General features: G+C 48.0%; 1 protein-coding gene across 2 annotated transcripts in view; it reads right to left on the reverse strand.

The window, feature by feature from the left end:
• The window catches only part of LRRC52 (leucine rich repeat containing 52), a 212,113-nt gene that overhangs the window by 124,919 nt on the left and 64,653 nt on the right, over positions 1-22,541 (reverse strand). For both annotated transcript variants that reach the window (XR_011202789.1, XR_011202788.1), the window contains exon 2: positions 4,637-4,714. The gene's annotated coding sequence lies outside the window, so the exon portion shown is untranslated. The remainder of the gene's footprint in view (positions 1-4,636; positions 4,715-22,541) is intronic.

Raw genomic sequence — 22,541 nt, forward strand, 5'->3', positions numbered from 1 at the left:
GATCCCCCGACCGTCTCGCTTCTTTGAGGATGTTGTCGCGATCTCTGAAGTTGAGGATGCGTGCAATCATCGGGCGCCTGGGGCCGCCCGGGGGGGGCCGCGGGGCAAGGGCCCTGTGGGCGCGTTCCACCGCAAACCAGGGTGAAAGAGTTTGGTCTGGCATCCAAGTCTTAATCCAATGTTCCAAGAAGTCTGAGGCTTTATCTTCTTCTGCTCCCTCAGGAAATCCGACAAAGCGTAGGTTGTTACGTCGCGATCGATTTTCTGCATCCTCCGCACGGCGCTGCAGCTCGGATGTTCGCGTCTGCAACTGGGCCACTTTGGTTCGAAGATCAGCTAGTTCGTCCTCGGTTTAGGAGACTCGGCCTTCTACTTCAGTGATTCGGTTCACCGCATTTCTGAGAACTTGCCTGATGAGGCCCATATCCTCACGCACTTCCCCAATTTTCGTCTCTACGGCTGACTGCGATGATTGAATTGCCTGAAGGATAGCACTCACTCCATCTAATGCTGGGCCTCCAGTGGTCGTCTCTCCTTCTCCCCTGGGGCCTGCTGGCGTTGTGAACTGGTCGATTTTTTGCTGGGAGGGTGGGGGTTGTTTTTTCGCTCTGTCCTTCCCCATTTTGTCTCAGGGGGTTGGAGGTGGCCTATTCGGCTTTTACCGCCACCTCGTCTAAGTTCCGCACCCTTAGCGCATTCACAGGGGGGAGTCTCGGTGGAAGTTCGCCGGTGTGATCTCATTTAGGTCATACGGGTGGTCACTGTCTTAGTTTCTTCCCCGGCATCCAGCAGCCGCTGGTCCACTCCGCTCTGTTGGCCGCGCCGATAAATCATTAGTTAGTCTTGTGCTAGATCTTGTTTCGCGTCTCCAGGAGAATACGGAATATTTCTCCCCCCCTATGGCTGCATCAGTACCTCTTCGGCCTGTCACTGTGGCCGGGTTGGCTGGCGTGGTTAACGATATGTTCGAGGCTCAGAGGAGTCGCTCCCCAGCATTCAGAATTGACATTCTTGGGGGCCCGGTTTTATTAAAGTTTTATGTGTAATCTCTTTGACAGAGGAGGGTCTGGGAGTGTCCAGCCACCCTGTCAGCTGTTTCACTTGGGTCCTGTTCTGAGGCCTCTTGTCTCCTCTCTTTTTCTCCCGGGGGGGGGAGCCACTCTGTTCTGGTGTCGGGCCCCGGGGCCCGCTGATTTGCTGGGGGGGGTGCCATCCGTTTCACCCCAGGCGCCCGGAGTCAGCCGCCGGGAGCGCGAGTGCCCTGCTCGCTCGCTTCTATCTGTGACCTAGCCGAGGGAGTCTCCTCCGGAACAGTACACTTCTCTCCCAGCCCAGCGTGTACCTGATTTACGAGGCACGGGCCGCCGGGAGGATCGTGCTCGCTGGTAGCGCTGTTTTTCAGCCCGCCGGGGGGGTTCGGATGCTGGAGCCCGGCTCAGGCATCCTCCGCGTCGTCTGTGGCGGTCCGATCCGAGGCGGCCGCCCGACCGCACCGCTCATCCGCTCGCAGGGGGCTCAGACCCGGCCCAGATGCCCTGCGGGTCGCGCTCAGCGAGCGGCCGCATCAGCAGGCCAGCCCAAGCCCCGGGACCGGCAGAACGCCGCGGGCCGAGCCGCCATCTTGATTTTGCCGCTCCGGAGCCCGTGGGAGCACTTAGGGTGGTTTTTAAAGTATTGTATCGGCCATTTCTTGGGGCGGATGACGGAGGGGTCCAGAGCACTCTCAGAGTGCGACCGCCATCTTGACGCACGAAGCCACGCCCCTGAACTTTTAATTATTAAAAGTGTATTTCATTTTTGTGAAACTTCTTGTTAAAATTTTTTACATTTTGAACCTTTCACTCACCCTCACTCACCCTCATGCCAAATCCAACCAGTATGTGTGTGCTTGAGGAATAGATGGTTGTGCAGAATTTTTTTTCTTTTCTGTCCTTCTCTGCCAGGGTGTACATTGTCTCTAGGGAAAATCTACCAACACTAGATATTTTCGTAAAGTAGAACCCCAGTGTGCCTCTTGTGGATCTCATCAAGTTTTCTTACCCACAGAATCCTGCAAATCTCAAACTTCGACTAAAATCAAAAATGTCCCTGCATTTCTGTGCCATATTCTTCCAGAATCACAAGGAAACCACAAAATTCCTACTACCCAGCATTTCCCCACTTGTACCAAGTGGGCCTAGTGCTCGCAACAGGAACAGCTCAAACTATCATCAATGGGAGTCTTTGCAGAAGGTACCCTCATTGACATTGGTTTGATTCGTACTGTTGCAGGCAATAGGCCTACCCACATAAGTGCAGTACCATTTTTATCAGAAGACTTAGGGGCATGCTGGATGGAAGGAAGTTTTCACCGCCATGAAAAGGCTGACGGAGAACAGGCCACAGGGAGGCCCCAGCACTGCCCATGCCTGCGGGCGGCAGCATTGCAGTCAGCTTGATTAGGAGATGGCAAAAATGCTGCTGCCACTTTCCCGCTAAGTTGACCGGCGAAAACCTTGGTTTCCGCTGGTCAGCCCAGGGGGAAAGTCTTAGGCCCTCATTACGACCCTTGCGTACGGGGGAGAAGTGGCTGTAATAGCGCCAACAGGCCGGCGAAAAACAAAATGGAATCATGGCCATGGCGGTTACCGCCATGGTCATCCGCCACTTCTCCACTCCGACCGCCAGGGCGGTGACGACCATTGGGCTGGAGACTTCGGTCTCCAGCCCGGCGGCCGTCACCAGACCGCCAGCTCTATCAGGACCCTGCATACCGCCATGGATTTTGGGTGGTTTGGAACCGCCACGAAATCCATGGCGGTAGGCACTATCAGTGCCAGGGAACTCCTTCCCTGGCACTGATAGGGGTCTCCCACACCCCCCTCCCCCACCCTGAGTCCTCCCCCCACACCCCCTACTCTCCTGCCACCCCCCAAAGGTGGCAGTACCCGCAACATGCACATACACACACCCCTACACGCACACATACACTATAACAACACATACCCGCACACATACAAACAGACATGCACACAGACCGACCCGTACACATTTCCCAGACACACAACACCCCCGCATGCATACAGGCACTCACACACCTCCTCTACATACTCACACCCCCATGCATGCACACAACATACAACACCCCCCCACCCCACTCCCCTAATGGATGATCAACTTACCTTGTCTGTTGATCCTCCGGGAGTGGACGGGATCCATGGGGGCTGCTCCGCCGCCAGAACCCCGTCACCAGAACACCGCCACACCGAATCATGGGACGTGATTTGGTGGGCGGTGTTCTGATGAAGGGGCGGTGGAGATGGAGCAGCCTCCACTTCCCTGCCGACCGCCAGTATGGCTGCTGGCGGCTCTCCGTCCGAAAAAGGACGGAGGGCTGCCAGCAGTCATAATACGCTGTGCGGAAAACCGCCTGCACTGGCGGTCTTCAGCACGGCGGTACCTCAGTGGTCGTTAAAAAAGACCGCCGAGGTTGAAATGAGGGCCTTAATGGGGCCGGCAGGAATGTAGCCAGCATGGTGGGAACCACCCCATTGGAAGTCTGGCAGACAGGTGTTCCCATCCACCAAACTCATAATCGGGCCCTAAGTGCAGGTTGTTGGAGGTGTCCCTATGTGCTTTGATTAAAATAGTAGTAACAGTCTAGTGTGTGTATGTGCGGGTAAACTTTTAAAATGGTGTGAATCATGGCTTGTAAAGTCTATGATTATTTTGTTTTGGGGTTGTAGTAATTTGTTTTATGTTAATGTGGTTTAGGAGTTCGTAGAAAGTGCTACTTTGCTTATTTGGTTGTAGGGCATCTATAAAATCGATATTTGTGTTTTGATATTCACCATGTATGCTGCATATCTGAGTGAATGGTTTCAGACACATTTTGAAGGCCCATCCATCATCCAGGTTTGACAATGGCTTAGTTTTTGTAAGTTATCTGCTGTAGAATATATTAGGATTTGTCTATCATTGCTATGTTGTCATATAACAGGAAGCATTCCTCATTATGTGTAATTTTTAAGCGTTGAGGTATTTTGATGTCTTGATATCTTCTAGGGGCAGGAGGTGTATTTCTGGTAGCTTTTTTAGTTCATACAATTAAAAGATTTAAAGTGGGTATAGGTGGTAGTTGCCCTGTGATGTGTTGGGGACATTTGGGAGTATTTCTTTTTAGGATTTTTGTTTTGGGCTCCTGGGAGCTAGTGCTCACCTCTCTTTCATCCTGCAGTACCTCTTTTACTTCTATTTCTGAATGATTTGGGGGTGGTTGTGTTCCCTTACATTAATTACAACGTCATCTTTTGTACTCAGTACCTCCTTTACTTCTATTTCTGACTGATTTGGGGGTGGTTGTGTTCCCTTGCATTAATTACATCATCATCTTTTGTACTGACCCTTCTATATCATGCATTAGAATAATATTTAGTACACTTCAAATTCTCATTCCTATTGATCTACTCTCTTGTTTGTAGGTGTAGCCCATTTGATTTAGTAATTGTTTCCCTTTCTGGGATTTTACATATCTTGGTTTTTCTGTCATTATGTTTGAAAAAAGGTGTAACTGTATAAAGAATTACAATTTAAAAATGTTTATTTGTTTGTTATTTACATATAAGATTATGCAGCTACTTTTATTATTTATACTTACAAGTATGTTCTTCTTAAACATTTCATGCTTTTTTGCAGCTTTTTCAAAGGTAGTATGGTGGAGCAGGTGCTTTCTTTTCTGTTGGATGATAAAAAAGAGTGTCAGTTTCATTTTAAATGTTTATTTGTTGGCTGTTTGTTGAGGTTAAATTTTATGTTATTTGGTCTTGGGGTTGCTATTTTATGGAACAAATCCGTTTTATTAGTTTATCCATAAAGAAGCAAAACCACCTCTTTTCAATAGTACACTGCATCACACCTACAACCCCAGGGGCCGGCTACAGGTTAGAGAAAGCCAGTATATAGCATTGTACACAGCCAAATGCCTACAACCCTGGGGCTGGCCACGATAAAGAGGCAGGAAGTCCCTCAATAAACTCATCAAAGAAAGAAAAAGATCAGAAAAAAAACAAAAACCCAAATCCTTCCCTAGACCCATCTTGTGCATAGCTGATGTAATGACAAGCAGGCAGTGAGCAAAAATAGGTTGTCACATGAGTGATCGCTGATCTCCAGCTTCATCTGCAACCTGTCCTTATGGAGGATCTGGGAGCAAACGTAAGGTTCAGAAGTATGACGGATAGGTCAGCTCTTGGAAAAGCAGGTTAATAAAGGGGGCCCACATGCCAAGATGTCTAGAAGGGTCCGCGTCTACAGCAATCATTTCTCCATTCGCAAGGTGGACCATCACCTGTGCAGCCATCGGGTGTGGTCAGGGATGTGAGGTGTTCCCCAGTAGGAGGGTATAACCTGGTGGGCAGCATTGAGAGATAGTGCCATCTGTTGACCCTTGCATTAGCTCAGAGGGCAAGTCAGGGTGTTAGGGAGCCCCAGTTTAGTATAAGCTGGGAATCGTGGTATGGTAGTCTCAAAAGAACCTGGTCCCAGAATCTGGCAAGCTTGGGGCAATCTCATGGTAAATGCAATAAAGTTCCAGTATTGATACAGCCTCTCCAGCATTCTGTGGTTGCATGCTTGCCAACTTCTGTAATTTCTGATGGGTAAGGTACTTGTAGGATGTAATGTTATAGGCCGTTTCAGTCCTCGCTATGTTATAATATACATCGGTCCAGTCTTTGATGGAGAGAGATCTCCCCAATTCCGCTTCCCAATGTAGCTGACTTTTAGTCTTAGTCAAAGGCTGATCCTCACCCAGTAGAGTATATAAGTCTGAGACCAGTCGTCAGTCATTTGTCTTAAGGACAAGCCCTTTTTCGAATGGGAGCACTGTACGTCCTCCTCCAATGCGAGTCATGGGGTTTAGCACCTAGTAGCGGAGCTGGAGATAATCTACTCAGACTGCGTATGTCAGGGAGTAGTCAGCCTGAAGATGTTAGAAAGAAAGGAAACTGTCAGCATCAAAGAGGGAGCCCAAGCATTTTCAGCCACTGTTTTGCAAGCGTTTAAAATGTTCAAGGTGTAAGGCAGGTGTGAAGTCAGGGTTGGCTACTATTGCTGTCATGGGAGAGGGGAAGGTTGTAAGTCCGGCCTTTGTTGCCAAAGCATTCCAGACTCGCAGCTTTGCATTTGTAATTGATGAAGAGTAGAGGCCCTGAGCTCTATGACAGCGTGGTAACCACAACTCTTTCCATACATGTGAGCTGGTGACAGATTGGTCCATAAAAGTCCAATGTTTCTCCGTCATTGGGCGATTCCATACAACCACATAGTGGAATTGTGCTGCTTGGTAGCATTGCAGGATCTGCTAGCCCTCCCTGTTTCTTGGGCCTATATAGCAAATATTTACATAGGTGCAGTTTCTTGCTATCCCATATACATTTTTTATCGCTAGTTGCAGTGTCCGCAGTGCACTGAGAGGTGGGGTGAGGTGGAGCATTTGAAATATGTATAGGATTCTAGGGAGTATGGTCATCTTGACCGCCGGAATCTGGCCCATAGAGGACAGCTGGAGGTGACCCCATGCATCCAGGCTTTGGCACATCTGTGAAAGGAGGTTAGAATCTATCACAGTTCACTCCCCGTCCCCACCAACATCCATCCTGCCCGCTCATAAGGAATTGTATTGCAGATGGCCCTACTCACGATACTGTTGCCTGGCCTGAGTCACCAGTCAGGGTGGCCAATACTGCCTCTCGCTCAAAGGCCATGGAGGCCTGGTCTGGGGGTGTGTCATAGGTGGTTGCTATAATTTCTGCTTCCAGTGGGCCCTGTGATGGGTACTCTGTTGAGACCTCCCCCACCTCAGGTAACTCAATGCTAAGTACTGTGCAGGCCTCACACAAAGGTCATAGTTGATGAAGCTAGCAGTTGAAGCAGAAGATGATCCTAAAGGGGATGTCCCCATGAGGAGGAAATCCTGGTGATCTGTAAGTGGGGTGTTACCGATCTGAAGTCCCGCCTTTTCTGAAGGGTAATGGCAGCAAGGTCCTGGTACAACTGGGGGTATGGTCCAGAAAGTGGAGAGGCTGAAGCTCCCGTGCCCTGCGAAGAGTGCTTTCTTTTAGGCCTAAGTCATGTACACATACCAACATGTTGGCGGGGGGCCTCGGTGCCTGGCGTGGCAATCCCACTCAGTGGCATTGGTCGAGATCCATGGTCGGGGCGCCGCATCCCCCAAAATGGAGCCAAACAGGGCCATCACATAGGCTTCAAGGACAGATCCCTCTGCTGTGATAGGAACCCCACATGCAAATATTGTTCCACCTGGAACAGTTCTCCAAGTCTTTGTTGTGGGCCCGGAGCTTGATTTGTTGTTCTTGAAGGCAGAGGATTTCTTGTTGCACCCAACCAAGTTCCTCATGTCGGTCATCATCTTTATGTTCTAGCAGCGCAATCCTCTCTCCTACTTCGTCCAGGTTCCTTTGCACCTCTCATAGGTCTGAGGAAAGGTCTCTTTTAATGGCCTGTATGTCTTCTCACAGCGAGGAGAATAAGGTCTCCAAGAAGATGTGCGTCACAGGGCCCTCAGGTTCCTCCACATCCAGGCCGCGAGCATCCCCCTCGATCCTGGGGGTTCCGGCTGGCTTTGTCAGCACATCCCAAAGGGATCTGTTTTTTGGTTTTAACCGCCATGTCCCCCAGCACAGTCCTAGTCCACCCTCAGAAGGGGTCCTGAGGTACCACCAAGGAAAAAAGTCAGATTTGCCACAGGGCCACAAGGCACACAGTCTACACAGAGAGCTGCTCAGTACCTCATCCAAAGATCTCCACGCTGCACCAGGTCTCAGCACGTGGCGAGGGCCCACCAATCTCCCAGGTAGTTGTGCAGGGCCTTAGTATCATTCAACTTCAAAGTGGCACAGCTGCAAGGAGCCCCCAATGTGCTTAGGCTGTAGAGTGGTGAAGGAATGTCGATAGTTCGGTGCAGACTTCCCCCTACAGCGATTCAGGTCCTTGGTTAAACAGTGGAGGGCTTACTCTGTGTGAAGTTATGAGTGGTGTGTGGGGCCCCCACATGTATGGCTGTAAGTTCAAGCGCTAAGAGAGCTGGGGTTGGGCCAAGGCCTACGGCACTATCTGGACTTCAGCAAGCCGGTTCATCTCGGGGGACTTCAGTCTGTGGTGGAGGTAGGAGGCCCCAATCACTTGTAGTAGAGGCCAGGGGAGAGCGCTTCCTACCTCCAGTTCCGTTGGTCGTCTGGGCCCTAGCCCCTCAAAGGGTGCCCGTGGAGGCCCCCCACAAGTTCCAGGCCTGGCAACAGGTATCCGACTGTGGAGCCGCACACTCCTTTTGTACTCCCCTCCAGGCAACTTCAGCAGTTTGCGCAATAGAGGTTGGAGGAGGGTGCTTCCCACCTCCAGTCTTGTTAGTCCTCTGAGCGCTTGCCCTTATGGTCACTGTGCATGGCCATCTCAGTCAATGGGACAGTCAGGGCCTGCTTGAAATTCACGCATGCGGGCTGGAGAGGGCTGCCACAAAAGCCTTGGTCTCTTAGACTGCTAGTGAGATCATAATCTCAGGCACTTCTACTGCTTCCTGCCCAGCATGGAGCTGCCAGCTGCCAGGCTCCAGGACTGCTCCCCGAGCTCGGTGCGTTCTGCCCTGGCAGTCCCAGCCCCGGGCAAGATGATATCGCAGGGGTGCTCTCAGCCACTCACAAGGCTCGGACCCGGCAACAGTTAGCCAACCGCAGAGCCGCTCACATCCTTCGTGCTCCCCTCCAGGCAGCTCCGGCCAGTCTCTGGTGTACTCCTGCTGCCCCTGTTTCAGCACAAGGTCAATCTAGGTGGCAGGCGGGGCGCAATAAATGTCTGTAGTTTAGCGGGGACGGAGAGACTAGGACACACGTCTCATCCATCCGAAATCTTGGCCCCAGGGTTCCTATTTTATAATATATATATTTTTATTGATTTTATGAAAGCCAATAAAAAGAAAATACAAATAACATGGCACCAATTGGTACCTGGAGACGGTCGCAACATTGGCCCCAATGGGCTCCATAGACAATGGATACATGAGATTAATAAACTTAATAAACGTAATAGTATGTTTAATAATATGCAGCATGAACTCCATTCAGTTAAAGCGGGAGAAGGAGGTAAGGAGCGAAAGGCCACCCCTCTCAAGGCCCGCAACTGGAGGGGGCACCACCCACCAGGCCCGAACATCCCAGACTGGTTAGGTGCTCCACGTAGCCCCTCATTTCCCCCACACTTTGTTGTACTTATTCGGGCACCCCCTAGCTTCATGTACAGGTTTTTCGCACTGCGCGCACCAATCTACACCACGCCTCCATTTGGCCAGTGCCGGTGCCACTCCGGCTTTCCAATCCACCATAATATCTCTCTTGGACACTAGGCAGACCACTCCCAGGAAGACACGGTCCGCTCTTCCCAGCCCCACCTCCCCCATGGCCCCCAGCAAGAGTGGCAAGGGAGCTGCTTCCACTTCAGTATGCAGGACTTTCGAGACTTCCCTCATGACCGCCCTCCAATAAGTCATTATGACTGGGCAAGCCCAAACCATATGGAAAAAATCAGCGTCTGGGCATGAACATCGAGGGTAGTCAGCAGTGGGCCGAAGGCCTGCCTTAAAGAGCCTTTTGGGGGTAAGATATGCTGTGTGCAAGTAGAGGGTTTGTAGCACTCAGAATCAGGATGCCATAGGTAGGGTCCGGGGGGCCATTAACGCCTCCCTCCAGTCCTTCTCTTCTGGAGGGCCCACCCATTCCTCCCATTTCCGACAAAGCCCCTCAAGAGGGGGGGCAGTATTAGCGAGCAGAGATCGGTAAATTTGAGAGACTCCCTCCTTGCCCAGGTTTGCCATCAGGACCTTCGCCTCCATGGGACTGTATTCTGGAATATTTTCTCCTGGTCGAACATGCACCAGCAGAGCGTGGCAAAGTTGTAGATACTTGTGAAATTGGGTCTTATTTAGTGAATAGAGTCCCTGAAGCTCTTCGAAGGACCGCATGTGTGACCCCCCCAAACGTCGCCAGGGGTGGAGATCCCAATGCTATCCCATCTCTGGAATCCCTCCAGTGCTGAAACCTCTACCAGCAGTCTTCCCTGCCATAGTGGGGTCTGCTGGGTGAGGCGGCCCCACCAACCCGTCACTTTCTGGACCACGCGCCAACCCACCAGAACCACCTTAGTCACGTCCGGGGCGTCCCGGGGAACCGGGCCACTATACAGTGCACCGAAGATCCTGGGGTAGCCCATTGTTTGGTGCTCCAGTCTGTATGCAGGGTCCGTCCAGCCTCCTCCCAGCCACTCATTAATCACCAGCAGGTGCATTGCGAGGTGATAGAAGTAGATATTAGACATTCCCAACCCTCCGTCGTAAACATATCTTTGGCAAGTAATAAGGGCCAGTCTGGGACGGGTGCCATGCCATAAAAACTGACGCGCCACTGTGTCCATCTCCCTGAACCACTTCCGGGGAACTGGGTATGGGAAGTTCTGCAATAAGTAGAGGAACCTGGGAAGTATCATCATTTTGTAAAGCGCTATTCTACCAAGCAGATTGAGGGGTAGATTCCGCCATCGCTGGAGGTCATCTTTGATTTTCTTAGTCAGTGGAGTAACATTTAGTTCCCATGCTAACTCAGGCAACAGGGCTATGTGCACACCTAGATACTTAAAGCTGTTGCATCGGATTGGGATGTTTTGTTGCCAATCAATGCATTCTCTGGAGGGGTGCAGGGGGACCAGTAGAGATTTGCCAGGGTTCAGGGTCATGCCAGAGGTCTGTGAGAAGAGGTCTAGGATTTGCAAAATTTGCAGACCGCTTGTGGCCGGATTAGAGAGCTAAATAAGGACGTCATCTGCGTATAGTGCCACACGATCCTCTGGGCCCGCAGGCCATGACCAGCCCTCGATCAGGGGGTCTTCTCTTAACAATTTCGCCAAAGGTTCTATCGCGAGTGTGAAAAGCAATGGGACAGTCGGCATCCCTGACGAGTGCCTTGATGGATGGGGAACGGTTCAGAGACCACGCCGTTCACTTGGATTCGAGCGGTCGGGTTGGAATAGAGTAGCCTCACAAGACCACGGAATTCAGGCCCGATTCCATTGCTTAACAGGACATGCTCCAAGTAGGACCAGTCCACGGTATCGAAGGCTTTCTCGAAGTCAAGCAAGAGAAGAGCCAAAGGCGACCGGGTCAGTGCCTTGCGGTGTGCCAGGGCAACGTGCAGCCGCCTAAGGCAATGTCTGGTGCTGCGTGAGGGCATAAATCCGCATTGGTCAGGGTGGACCAATGAGGGGAGCACTTCCCTCAATCTAGTGGCAAGGATAGTCGATAGCACCTTAATCTTGGTGTATAGGAGAGAAATGGGTCGGTACGCCGAACAGCTGTGCGACGGAGGTTGGGTCTTGGGGATCACCACGATTGTGGCTTGGTCGATCCCAGAAGGGAAACAACCTTTCCTCTCTGCCTCTTCATACATATTAAGCAGATGGGGGCTCAGGATATCACCACACCTGCCGTAGAGCTCTGCCGGGAAGCCGTCTGGGCCGGGCGTCTTACCCGATGACAAGCTGGCTACCGCCTCCGTAATCTCTGCGAGGGTTATGGCCTCATCCAGGCCTTCCTTGGTCGCCTGTGAGATCCTGGGAAGGACAATGTCATTTAGGAGAGGAGATTCCTTTTCAACTAGTGGCCGGGGACGCTCCGCATATAACCGTGTATAGTAGGAGGCAAAGCTCTGTGCGATATCACTGGGTGTCTTAGCAAGTGTTCCTGACTCATCAGTGATCTCGGAGATAACCCTGTCAGCTAGTGGTTGTGTGGCCAGCCAATGTAGGAGTTTTCCGTTCTTGTCTCCCCAGCCATACACTCGGGCTGTCGACGCTCTCCAAGCATGTTTCGCGGATTCCAGCACTAAGGGGGTCATTACAACCCTGGCGGTCATAGACCGCCAGGGCCATGAACGACGGAAGCACCGCCAACAGGCTGGCGGTGCTTCCTTGCCCATTCTGACCGCAGCGGTAAAGCCGCGGTCAGAAAACCGGGGCCGGCGGTTTCCCGCCGGTTGTCCCCCGGCTGGGCGAATCCGCCATGGCCTTACCGCCAGCCTGTTTCTGGCGGTTGTCACCCCCAGGAAGAGGCTGGCGGTAACGGGTGTCTAGGGGCCCCTGGGGGCCCCTGCACTGCCCATGCCACTGGCATGGGCAGTGCAGGGGTCCCCTAACAGGGCCCCAGCCTGCTTTTCACTGTCTGCCTAGCAGACAGTGAAAAGCGTGACGGGTGCAACTGCACCCGTCGCACACCTGCAACACCGCCGGCTCCATTCGGAGCCGGCTTCAGTGTTGCAGGCCGCCTACCCGCTGGGCCGGCGGGCGCTAACAATGTTAGCGCCCGCCGGCCCAGCGGGAAGGTCGGAATGGCTGCAACGGTCTTTTGACCACGGAGCGGCCAAATGGCGGTTCCCGCCAGGCGGGCGGCGACCGCCACCCGCCGGGGTCAGAATGACCCCCTAAATGCCTAATCTCCTCTCTGATCATTGTAAGTTGCCTCAGACTGGAGGATGATGCAGCGACCGTGTCCTGGCGCTCAAGGTGCAACGCCCTGGCCTCCAGCTCCGACACCTGTGAGTCGCGAGCACGTTCCCGGATGCGAACAAGATGTTTGCCATACCCCCTAAGGGTAGCCTTACATGCAACCCAGAGCGTGCCCGGAGACCACACCGATCCTAGGTTTTGTTCAAAGTATTGGGTGAGATGGTCTCTGACCTTGAGGGTATATTCGCCATCTTGTAGGTGCCATGCGTTTAGGCGCTACATCGGGTGCCGGGCTGGGTCAACGCCACCCAGCCGGATCCGCAATGACGAGTAGTCTGAAACCCCACGCGTAGTATCTCTGCCCCAGTGACGTTACAGACATCCAACGCAGGCATAAACACGAAGTCATTTCTAGTCTGCGACTGGTGGGCAGCTGATGTGTGTGTATATTGTCGCGCCCTGGAGTGCCAGGTTCTCCACACCTCGCACAGACCAAGGCTCTCCGCCCAGCCAGTCAAGCTTGACGCCCGACCAGATCGGCTGATGGATATACTCCCGGAGACGTCCAGTCTGGGATCCAGGACAGAGTTAAAGTCACCTCCTGTTAGCGTAGATCCCTGGGGGAGGCCTGCCAGCACCTGGCGGAGTGTAAGTAAGAAATTATCAAACCCGGCGGGGGGGGCATAGGCACATACGAGATTAAACGGCAACCCGTGAAGTGATCCGGTCACCACCACGAATCTTCCTTGTTGGTCGGACCGCGTGGTGGTAACCACCATGGGTAGCGAACGGTGAAGTAGAATAGCCACCCCCCTGGAGCCCCTTGAGAATCCCGAGTGGTAAACCTTGTCATATCCCCCTCGCGCCAGCATAGGGCATTTCGTGCCAAGTAGGTGGGTCTCCTGTAGCAAGACCACTGAGGGAGCATATCTGCGAAGGGTGCTAAACACTGCGGACCTCTTAATCTTGTCTACAAGGCCGTTAACATTCCATGAAAGAACCTGCGTCAGTGAGGGCCATGCGTGCATTGTGTCTGTGTATTGGAGTGTCGAGAACCCGTCGGTGGGCCCAGGAGCGACCGTCTCAAACAAGGAAAGGAATTACAAAAGCTATTATATTTTACATATACTTATTTTTTAGTTTGTTTGTGGTTTGTGATTAGTGTTGTTTTTCAGGAGGTTAAACCTAAATATACGTTTTACTTACTTTGCAAGGTAGCTGTTTAGATTTATATATTCCTTTTTTCTTTCTTCAGTGTCTGGTCAGTGAATCCATCAGTTTCCTCATCTTGCAGCTTTTCTCATTTTTGCAGTATTAAGTTGATAGCATTTGTGTGCCTTTTACATTGTTGGTTTAATTGTGTGATTTTATTGGTTAAGGGCCTGATTTAGATCTCGGTGGGAGGAATACTCTGTCACAAACGTGATGGATATCCAGTCCGCCATATTACGATCCCATTATATCCTATGGAGATCGTAATACAGCGGATGGGATACCCGTCACATTTGTGATGGAGCATTCCATCACAAAAGATCTATATCAGACCCTAAGTTTGTTTCAAGTTTGATTTTACTGGATAGTTTAGTTTTGGTTTGAATTTTTTTCATCAGTGATGTCCTTTTACGGTAAATGCTAATTTATGTTGTATTATTAATGTTTAATATGTAATTTCATACTTTAGAATATTATTTTATATATATTTTATATAGATGTTTGTAATTAACGCAAATACAATTTTTTTGCTCACATTGTTAAGTATTTCGTTATATTTTGGTTGAGGTGAATTATAATTATTTTGGTGATTTAATATAATTTGTTTCTGTTAAAATGTGCATATATTGTTTAACGTTTATTGTAATTATTTGGGTAACGTAAAAAGTAGTTATTTTTATTTTTAGTAATGATAACGTAATTATTTTATAGTTCAAAATATGTTATTGAATGTCATAAATACATGTACAATAAAACAGACAAAAAATATCAGCAAAAATACAGCGATCAGCCATAATACTGATATGCATATCTTATAGAATTATGTAATAGAAATGGTAGTGGAAACAGTAACAAACCTTGGAAAGAAATATACATGACAAAAAATACATATATAGTGCTACTTATGTAATACTGGCTAACAATATTGAAAATGCGTACTTATAGCTAGCAAGTGGAAAAATAGTAATTCAACTTTTTCAATATAAGTGATTTGATTAGAGTAGATTTTAGCTTTGTTAAAAGAAAATTCAGCTGCTTTCCATAGGTATAAAGTCTACGCTCACCAAGCCTGAACAGATAAAAGGTTTGCAGATTTCCAATTCATTGTAATAGATTTGATTGCATGAATGAGAAGAACAGTTTCATATCCAGGTATGATGAAGGAGTAGCAAGGGTAGTGGATTTGTTTATGACAGTGTCAAAGGCTAGAGGAATGCCAATCTTATAAATGTGAGAAATTCTATCCTAAACATTGGACTAAAATTGAGAAACAACGGGCAGTCAAAAAGCATATGTTTCAGAGTACTAGGTTTCAAATACAGTGCCAACAATCTGGTTTATCACAAAGATGTGCAACTTATAATTCGACCGGAAATCTATAACAGTTGTTTAAAATAAATGAATTACTTTGACAGATAGATGAAGGTAACCAACTAGAAATATTGCAGAGCCAAATTTTCTCCATATGTTGTGAGGTATGATTAATATGGAGAATAGGATTTCAAAATTCACGTAATTGCGTAAGGTGGAAAAAGTAGTAAGTATTACTATTTTATATATTTTAGAAGCAATATGGCCAGAGAATCTATGAATCTTAAAGAAAAGCTCCATATCCGAACATGAAGGATGTAATTATAGGTATTAAGGATAGCATTGCATAATACCACATGTTGACGGTAAGCAGAGGAAGACATGTGAATTTTGTTTTATATATCTGAGAAGGACAAAACATATTGTTGTGACAAATATCAGAAATGTAACATATCCCAACATCAATCCATGAAATCCAGTAAGAGACAGATGTATGTAGTTTGATCTTAGACTTATACCATAATGACACTTTTTTTGAATAGACAATCTTGTTTTGTTGCACCGAGGACTGAAGATCGAGATCCTAGTTCACAAAGACCCATGGTAAGAATTACAGGGAGAGGAAAAGAGGCAGCAATATTCCTCTCGCTTAGAACCCATTTTGGTGATAAATCGTGGTCTGAGTTTGTAAACCATTTAACACATTGAGCAGTTAAAAAGGAGTAATGATATTTCTGAAAGTCAGGAATACCAAAGCTACCCTCAAAGTTTGAGGACTGTAAGATTTTATATTTAATCCTTGTGGGTTTGTTGTTCCAGATAAATGTATTGAGAATGTTATTGGGGGTTTTAAAGGAAAGTGTGGGAAATGACACAGGTAACATTAATAGTGTGTATAGTATTTGTGGAGTAATTACTATTTTAATAGCTTCCAATTTCCCCCACCAAGATAAGTGTAACAATTACCATTTGTAAAAGTTCTCCCTTGTCAGAATTTTCTTTTTTTGCAATTCATATAAACAGTACATTTAACTGAATTTTGAAAGTTGATTCCTAAATACTTTAGGCTAGATGGATTTCAATTAATGTTAGTGCCACTGAGCATGTCTGCTGTACAATACACATTTAAAGAAATAATCAGTTTTATTAATATTCAAGGTGTATCCCAATATCAAAGTGTAATCCTCAATTATTCTCTGTATACTGGGTATGGTACTGATAGGGTCACTTACATAAAGTAGGACATCCTCTGCAGAAGCAGAAGATGATTTAAAAGTTGTGTTATTAATAGTAATCCCTGTATTGTCTGGTTAATTATGAAGAAGGCACAATAAAGGTTCAATGGTCAGTAAACATAATAGGGGAGATACAGGGCATCCTTGTCTTGTAAATAAACTAATAGATGTAGAGTGAATATCATTACCATATTTAGTTGCCCTAGGCATTGAAAGAAATGTTGTGCCACAACAAAATGCTTTCATATTTTTGAATAAAAATTCCCAGTTAACTTTATCAAATGCTTTTATAGCACCTAGAGCTAGCTAGAAGGCCAACAGGGTGCTTAATTTTAGGTATGAAAGTAAAAGTATGACCAACAAGTCTAGTATTATGTGCTGATAGTCTTCCATTCATAAAACTAGTTTGGTCTGGGTGGGCAATATGATTTAATACCTGAGACAGTCTAAATGCAAGTATTGGGGCATTTATTGTACAGTCTTGATTAATGAGTAAAATAGGGTGATAGTTTGAAAATAATGAATGGTCTTTGTCTGGTTTGGGGAAAACAATGATTGTGGCATCTTCAAAGGTTTCTTCAACAAAAGTATTGGAAGCAAAATCCTGGAATAACAATAAGAGGATTGAATTGAGAATGATTTGTAGAAGTCTGCAGGAACTCCATCAGGTCCAACCGAACATTTAGCATTTGAAGACCTAATTGCAGAGTATACCACTTTTATAATTGAAAGAGAATCAAGAGTGTTTCTATCCATGTGGGGTAATGTAGGTAGATTACAATGAAATAGGAATTGATCAATTTATATCCTCAATCAGTTAGGGTTATGATGAGGAAGACAGGTCAGGGAAGATCCAGTTATGTACTAATCTTCATTAGTCCTAGTCCAAGTATCCCTTGTCATAGTACAGCATCCTCTTCTACCACCCCAATGCAGTTATCTGAAGCCTGGTCATTTTATGACTTAATGGACTGCAGTGGAGCGAGCAATGGGCAGAGGGGGTTGGGCAATGGGAGTAAATAGTAAAGAAAGACTAAGACAGCCATAATTTGATAGTTTGGTACATGAGAATATCCTGCCTCAAGAGTGAAACACCCTCAGTCAGTTAGGTTTGTGACAAAAAAGAAAGACTTAGACTAGGAGTGATGAAGATTACAGATAAGTGATTAAGGCCCATATTTATACTTTTTGACGCAAACCAGCGCCGGCGCTGGTTTGCGTAAAAAATGTTACCACCGGCTAACGCCATTCCTACGTGTCATGCAGGCGCCGTATTTAAGGAATGATGTTAGCCGGCGCTGCGGACTGGTCAGAGTAAAACAAAATGACTCAAACCAGGCAGCGCTGGCGTAGGGGAAAATGGGGGTTGTGAGTCAAAAAATGGTGCAAGTCAGGTTTGAGGCAAAAATCATGCCTCAAACCAGACTTGCGCCATTTTTTGACGCACAACCCCCATTGAAATGAATCCTGTCTTAGCAAAGACAGGAGTCATGCCCCCTTGCCCAATGGCCATGCCCAGGGGACTTCTGCCCCCTGGGCATGGTCATTGGGCACAGTGGCATGTAGGGGGGCCCAAATTAGGCCCCCCTACGCCACTTTAAATACTTACCTCAACTTACCTGGATGGGTCCACCCATCCATGGGTGTCCTACAGGGGTGGAGGAGGGTGGCAGTGGGTGTCCCTGGGGGCAGGGAAGGGCACCTCTGGATTCCTTCCATGGTCAGAGACCATGGAAGTGAGCCCACAGGTCCCTTAACGCCTGCCCTAGGCGTTAAAAAACAGCACACATCAGGCTCTGCGCCGTTTTTTAAGGCCCGCCCTCTCCTGTGCGTCAAAATGACACGGGGGTATAAATAAGGCGCACAGGCCTTAAAGTCATTTTTTGGGTGGGAACACCTACCCTGCATGTCATTAACGCAAGGCAGTTTCCCGCATCCCAAAAATTAATCACACAGAGGAATTTTGACATCCGCGGGCTCGGGCGTCAAAGTTTAAATATGGTGCACAGTTTGTGCCAAATGTGCCTCAAAATTTTTGACCCACATTCAGCGCAGAGTATTAATATGCCCCCAACTCTTTCACCAATCTAAGCAAGCCGTCAGGCTGCATACAAGCACTGTGAGGGCTTCACCATCACAAGCATTAAAACCCACACCGCGTAAGAGAGCCTTATGAAAACAGCAGGCACAAACAACCATTCAGCTGAGTGTGCCTATATGATGCATGCAAGTTGGGGGCTGTTTCTTGGTGGCACAGACACATACATCCGTGCTCCAGCAAGAAGCTGGACGCTGTTTGGATTTTTTCTTTGTCTATGAAGAAATACAAACAGCATCTGGGGCCAGATGTATGGAAGCTTTTTGCATTCGCAAACAGTGCGAATGCCCGTTTGCGAGTGCAAAAAGCCATTTCAGAATTTATTAAAGGCATTCTGAAAGCAATTTTAAGGAATCGCTAAAATAGCGATTCCTTGAAATTGCGACCCTGTTTAGAGAGTCGCAAATTGCGACTCTCTAAATAAGAAATCGCAAATAAGGATTCCTTCTTTGCGATTTCTAAAGCACATGTAAGAAGCAATTCCTAAATGCGAATTGGGCATTTAGGAATTGCTATTTACCACCAGGTTCAACCTGGTGGTAACCATGTGCAAATTTAAAAAATACATTTAAAATACATTTTTAAAATTTACATGTAAAGCACACATGCCCTTTTGTCATGTGTGCACCTTACATGTTGTAGCAAATTATTTTGGGGTACAGCAGAGAGGGCTTTAGGCCCCCAACACTATGGGGTTTTGCATTTCCGAAATTGAGATTTCCAGTTAAGAAATCGCAATTTTGGAAATGCAAACAATTCGCAGATGTGGGCCTACAGGCCCATAGGTGCGAATGGGGCCGGTATCGCAATTTGCGATTCGGTAATAGCATTTGCGATTTTTAAGAAATCGCTATTACCGAATTGCAAATGTGATACATTGCATTTTGTGATTCAGAAATAGCGATTTCTGTAAAAATCGCTATTTCCTACTCGCAAAAGACCTTCTTGGTACATCTGGCCCCTGGTTCCTTTCATCCATCATAGACACACTCTTTTTGCGCCCCAACGAGAAATCAGACCCCGTTTTGATTTTTTTCCTGGTCTAAGCAATAAACCAAACAGCACTTGACTTCTTTCTTGGAGAGCAAACACATACAGTTGATCCCCAGCAAAGGGGCCAGGTGCTGTTTGCATTACACCTTAGGAAAAGAGAAATCCAAACAGCGCCCAGCTAATTGATGAAACACAGAAACACATGCCTGGGCCTGCAGTCATCCGGCACAAAAGGTAGGAAATCTACCAGTCCCAGATTTTTCGGAAACACAATACACCTAGAGGACTCTTAGGTGACGTTCCTTGCGAGGTTGCCATCAATTAGACTTACTCAGAATTACTTGAACAGGTAAAACATTGGTTAATAAAATACTTTTCTCCCATTTCTGTGATGGGATACTTTGGAAAGAATGGCGAACAGCAAAACTCTCATCCCACCACCCAAACTTCACAGACTTCTGCCAATAAAAAAGGCACTTTACATGTATGGACGGGTGTAGCAAAACGGACTGGAATAGGCCAAATATGTGACCATATGAAGTCAATATAGCATTAGTGTGATTTTCATATGGTCAAGATTCTGGCCTGTTCTTGTCATAAGTAGATTACGGTTTTTATCATGAGAACTGCAGGAACATATAAAATAGGAAGCCATTTGCCTGATGGTGTAAAGTTTTCTATCATAATAAAAGGAATTATTATAATTTTTTACCAATACATTTATATTTGCAGGGCATTCTGGTTAACAAAACATGTTGGGATTCATGGAAGCCATGTGTGTGTGGACTTCTCTATGTCTCTGACTTTCAGAAATGTTTGGAGTTGTTAGATTTCTTTGGGTGCAAGCAGACTGTAGACCCAAAACTGCAGACATCCCCAAGTCTCCTTCAAAAAAAACATTGCCTGGTGTATAGTGTGTGAATCCCTGCTCAAACCCACAGAAAATGTACACATCTCATAATCCTCACACTCAGTAATCCTACAGGAATACCAATGTGGGTCAAGTCTTGGCAGGAATATGTTCCAATGTGAGAAAAACTGAAGGAAACTAGCATGTTGTGCGGAAAAAGCACAAGTTCAGGAAACTCAGAAGAACAATGTTGGGGGCAGGGCGCCATATCTTGGTAGGAATATTTTTAGAAATGGGGTTTCTGGTTGGCTAGGGTATGCACCTCAGCCAGGCAGAGCTTGCCCACTCTAGTCAGGGCAAGGGAGTTACACGTCCAAAATAACCCCTGCTCACCCCCTTGGTAGCTTGGCACGAGCAGTCAAGCTTATCCCAGAGGCAATGTGTAAAGCGTTTGCACAACAAACACAACACACGTAACGCAATATCCCCACCACAAAGGAAACACAACACCAGATTACATGAAAATATACTGTATTGTACACAAAGAAATTATTAGACCAAACGTCACATATCAGTACTATCCTGCTACCTTAGGAGTTGTCAGAATGTTACGCTTTAGTTACTCTGCAAATTAGCAGTAGTCACACATAACACACAGGTTACTCAGTATTCTGCAACACAAGCAGTAGTCAGGAAACACGTTATTACACCAAAGCACTTGTCATAAGAATATCATAAAATGCCCATAGTAGGAACATTAGAAAACATATGGCAAGTTAGAAAAACATATTAGAAAGCATGTCCATAAAAGGAACATTTGCATATGTACACAAAAACATCATAAAACAGGTAGGCAACACATAATAATTCACCAAGTCTTTAGAAAGAACTTTAGATTATATATATGGAACCCTTTTAGGGAGTACCTGTTTTGATGATAAAGGCACCTCCAGTGCCTGAAAAACAAAGAAGGTGAAAAATGGGACCCCTGGCGCTCCTGTGCGCAAAACGGTGGCCTCCTGTGAGCACTTGGGACCGAGAGGGGCGGCACGCACCCTCTCAGAATTCCTGACGGGCCCCTCCTGGGACCCGTGATCACTGGGGCCCCCCCAGGCCTCAACTGGCCCTCAGGAAGGGGGTCCACCGTCCACGAGACAAGGGGAGAAGGATGGGGCACCATACACCCCCTATGATTTTGTAACGGGCCCCTCCAGGGGCCTGTGATCTCTTACAGTTTTCACCAGGCCTGTCCTAGCCCTTGGCAGCGGGGGAGACAATAAATATCAATACTGGCCAGCATGGGGCCACACAAGGAAGCTGGCGGCACGGGGGAACCTCCAGCGGGGCTCCCACCCCGCCTGCGGCCTCCTTCAGCACATCTGGAGTGTCGGAGGAGCAGGGGCAGCCTCCGGTGAGGCTTCCCTTCCCCCTGCTCATCAGAAAGAATCACAGGGGGCCTGGGGGAGAGGGAGCCTCCGATGAGGCTTCCTTCCCTGCCCACGGCTCCTGCAGCACTCCGCGGCCCATCCGGCCATTGGAAAGGAGGCAGGCACCAAAGTCGGTGCCTGCCAGTGCCCTGGGGTTGCTCTACGGAGTGCACTTTACCCCGGGGGCACGACAGGAGCGCTGGTGCTCCAAGTTTGGCAAGAAATTGATTCTTCTGGTGCCCCGGGGGCACAAAGCAGTGCGCTCACTCGCGCTCCGTACAACAACTTCCCCCAGGCTTCGGCGGTGATTTCTTTGTCAGCAGAGCGCTTTCAAGCGCCAGAACGGATGCAAGGAGAAGCGCTCCTCTTGTGCAAAGCGCTATTTTAGCAGAGCGCCCTCCAGGCGCTATAAAGTAAAATAAGGAGCAATCCTCGCACGGTCGATGGATGCAGGGGTCAGGGGCCACAGCCCCCTACCCCTGGGGAGTAAAGTTCCAGAAAAAGGCCCACAGGTGAAGGGGCCCAGCAACAGGCCAGCACAAAAGAGGGTGCAGCAAGTGGCAAGTCCCTTACAGTGACCAAGCAGGTCACAGGTCAGCACAGCAGCAGCAGTCCATGGCGGTCCCTGGTGAGTCCTTCCAGCATTTCTGTGTCCAGTTCCAAGGTGTTTCAAGAGTATCCAAATTGTGGGGAAAATTCCCCTATACTTATACTCAGTCCTTACAATGTTTTGCAATGGTAGGGAGAGGAGGTTCCAGCCAGTTACAACTGGTTCTGGGAGTGCCCCCTCTCTCCTTTCAGCACAGGCTCCAAACATCAGTGGGGGGTTAACGACCCTATTGTGTGAGGCCAGGGCACAGCCTTTACAAATGTAG

The sequence above is a fragment of the Pleurodeles waltl genome, chromosome 4_2, assembly GCF_031143425.1.
Source record: "Pleurodeles waltl isolate 20211129_DDA chromosome 4_2, aPleWal1.hap1.20221129, whole genome shotgun sequence".
Taxonomy (NCBI): domain Eukaryota; kingdom Metazoa; phylum Chordata; class Amphibia; order Caudata; family Salamandridae; genus Pleurodeles; species Pleurodeles waltl.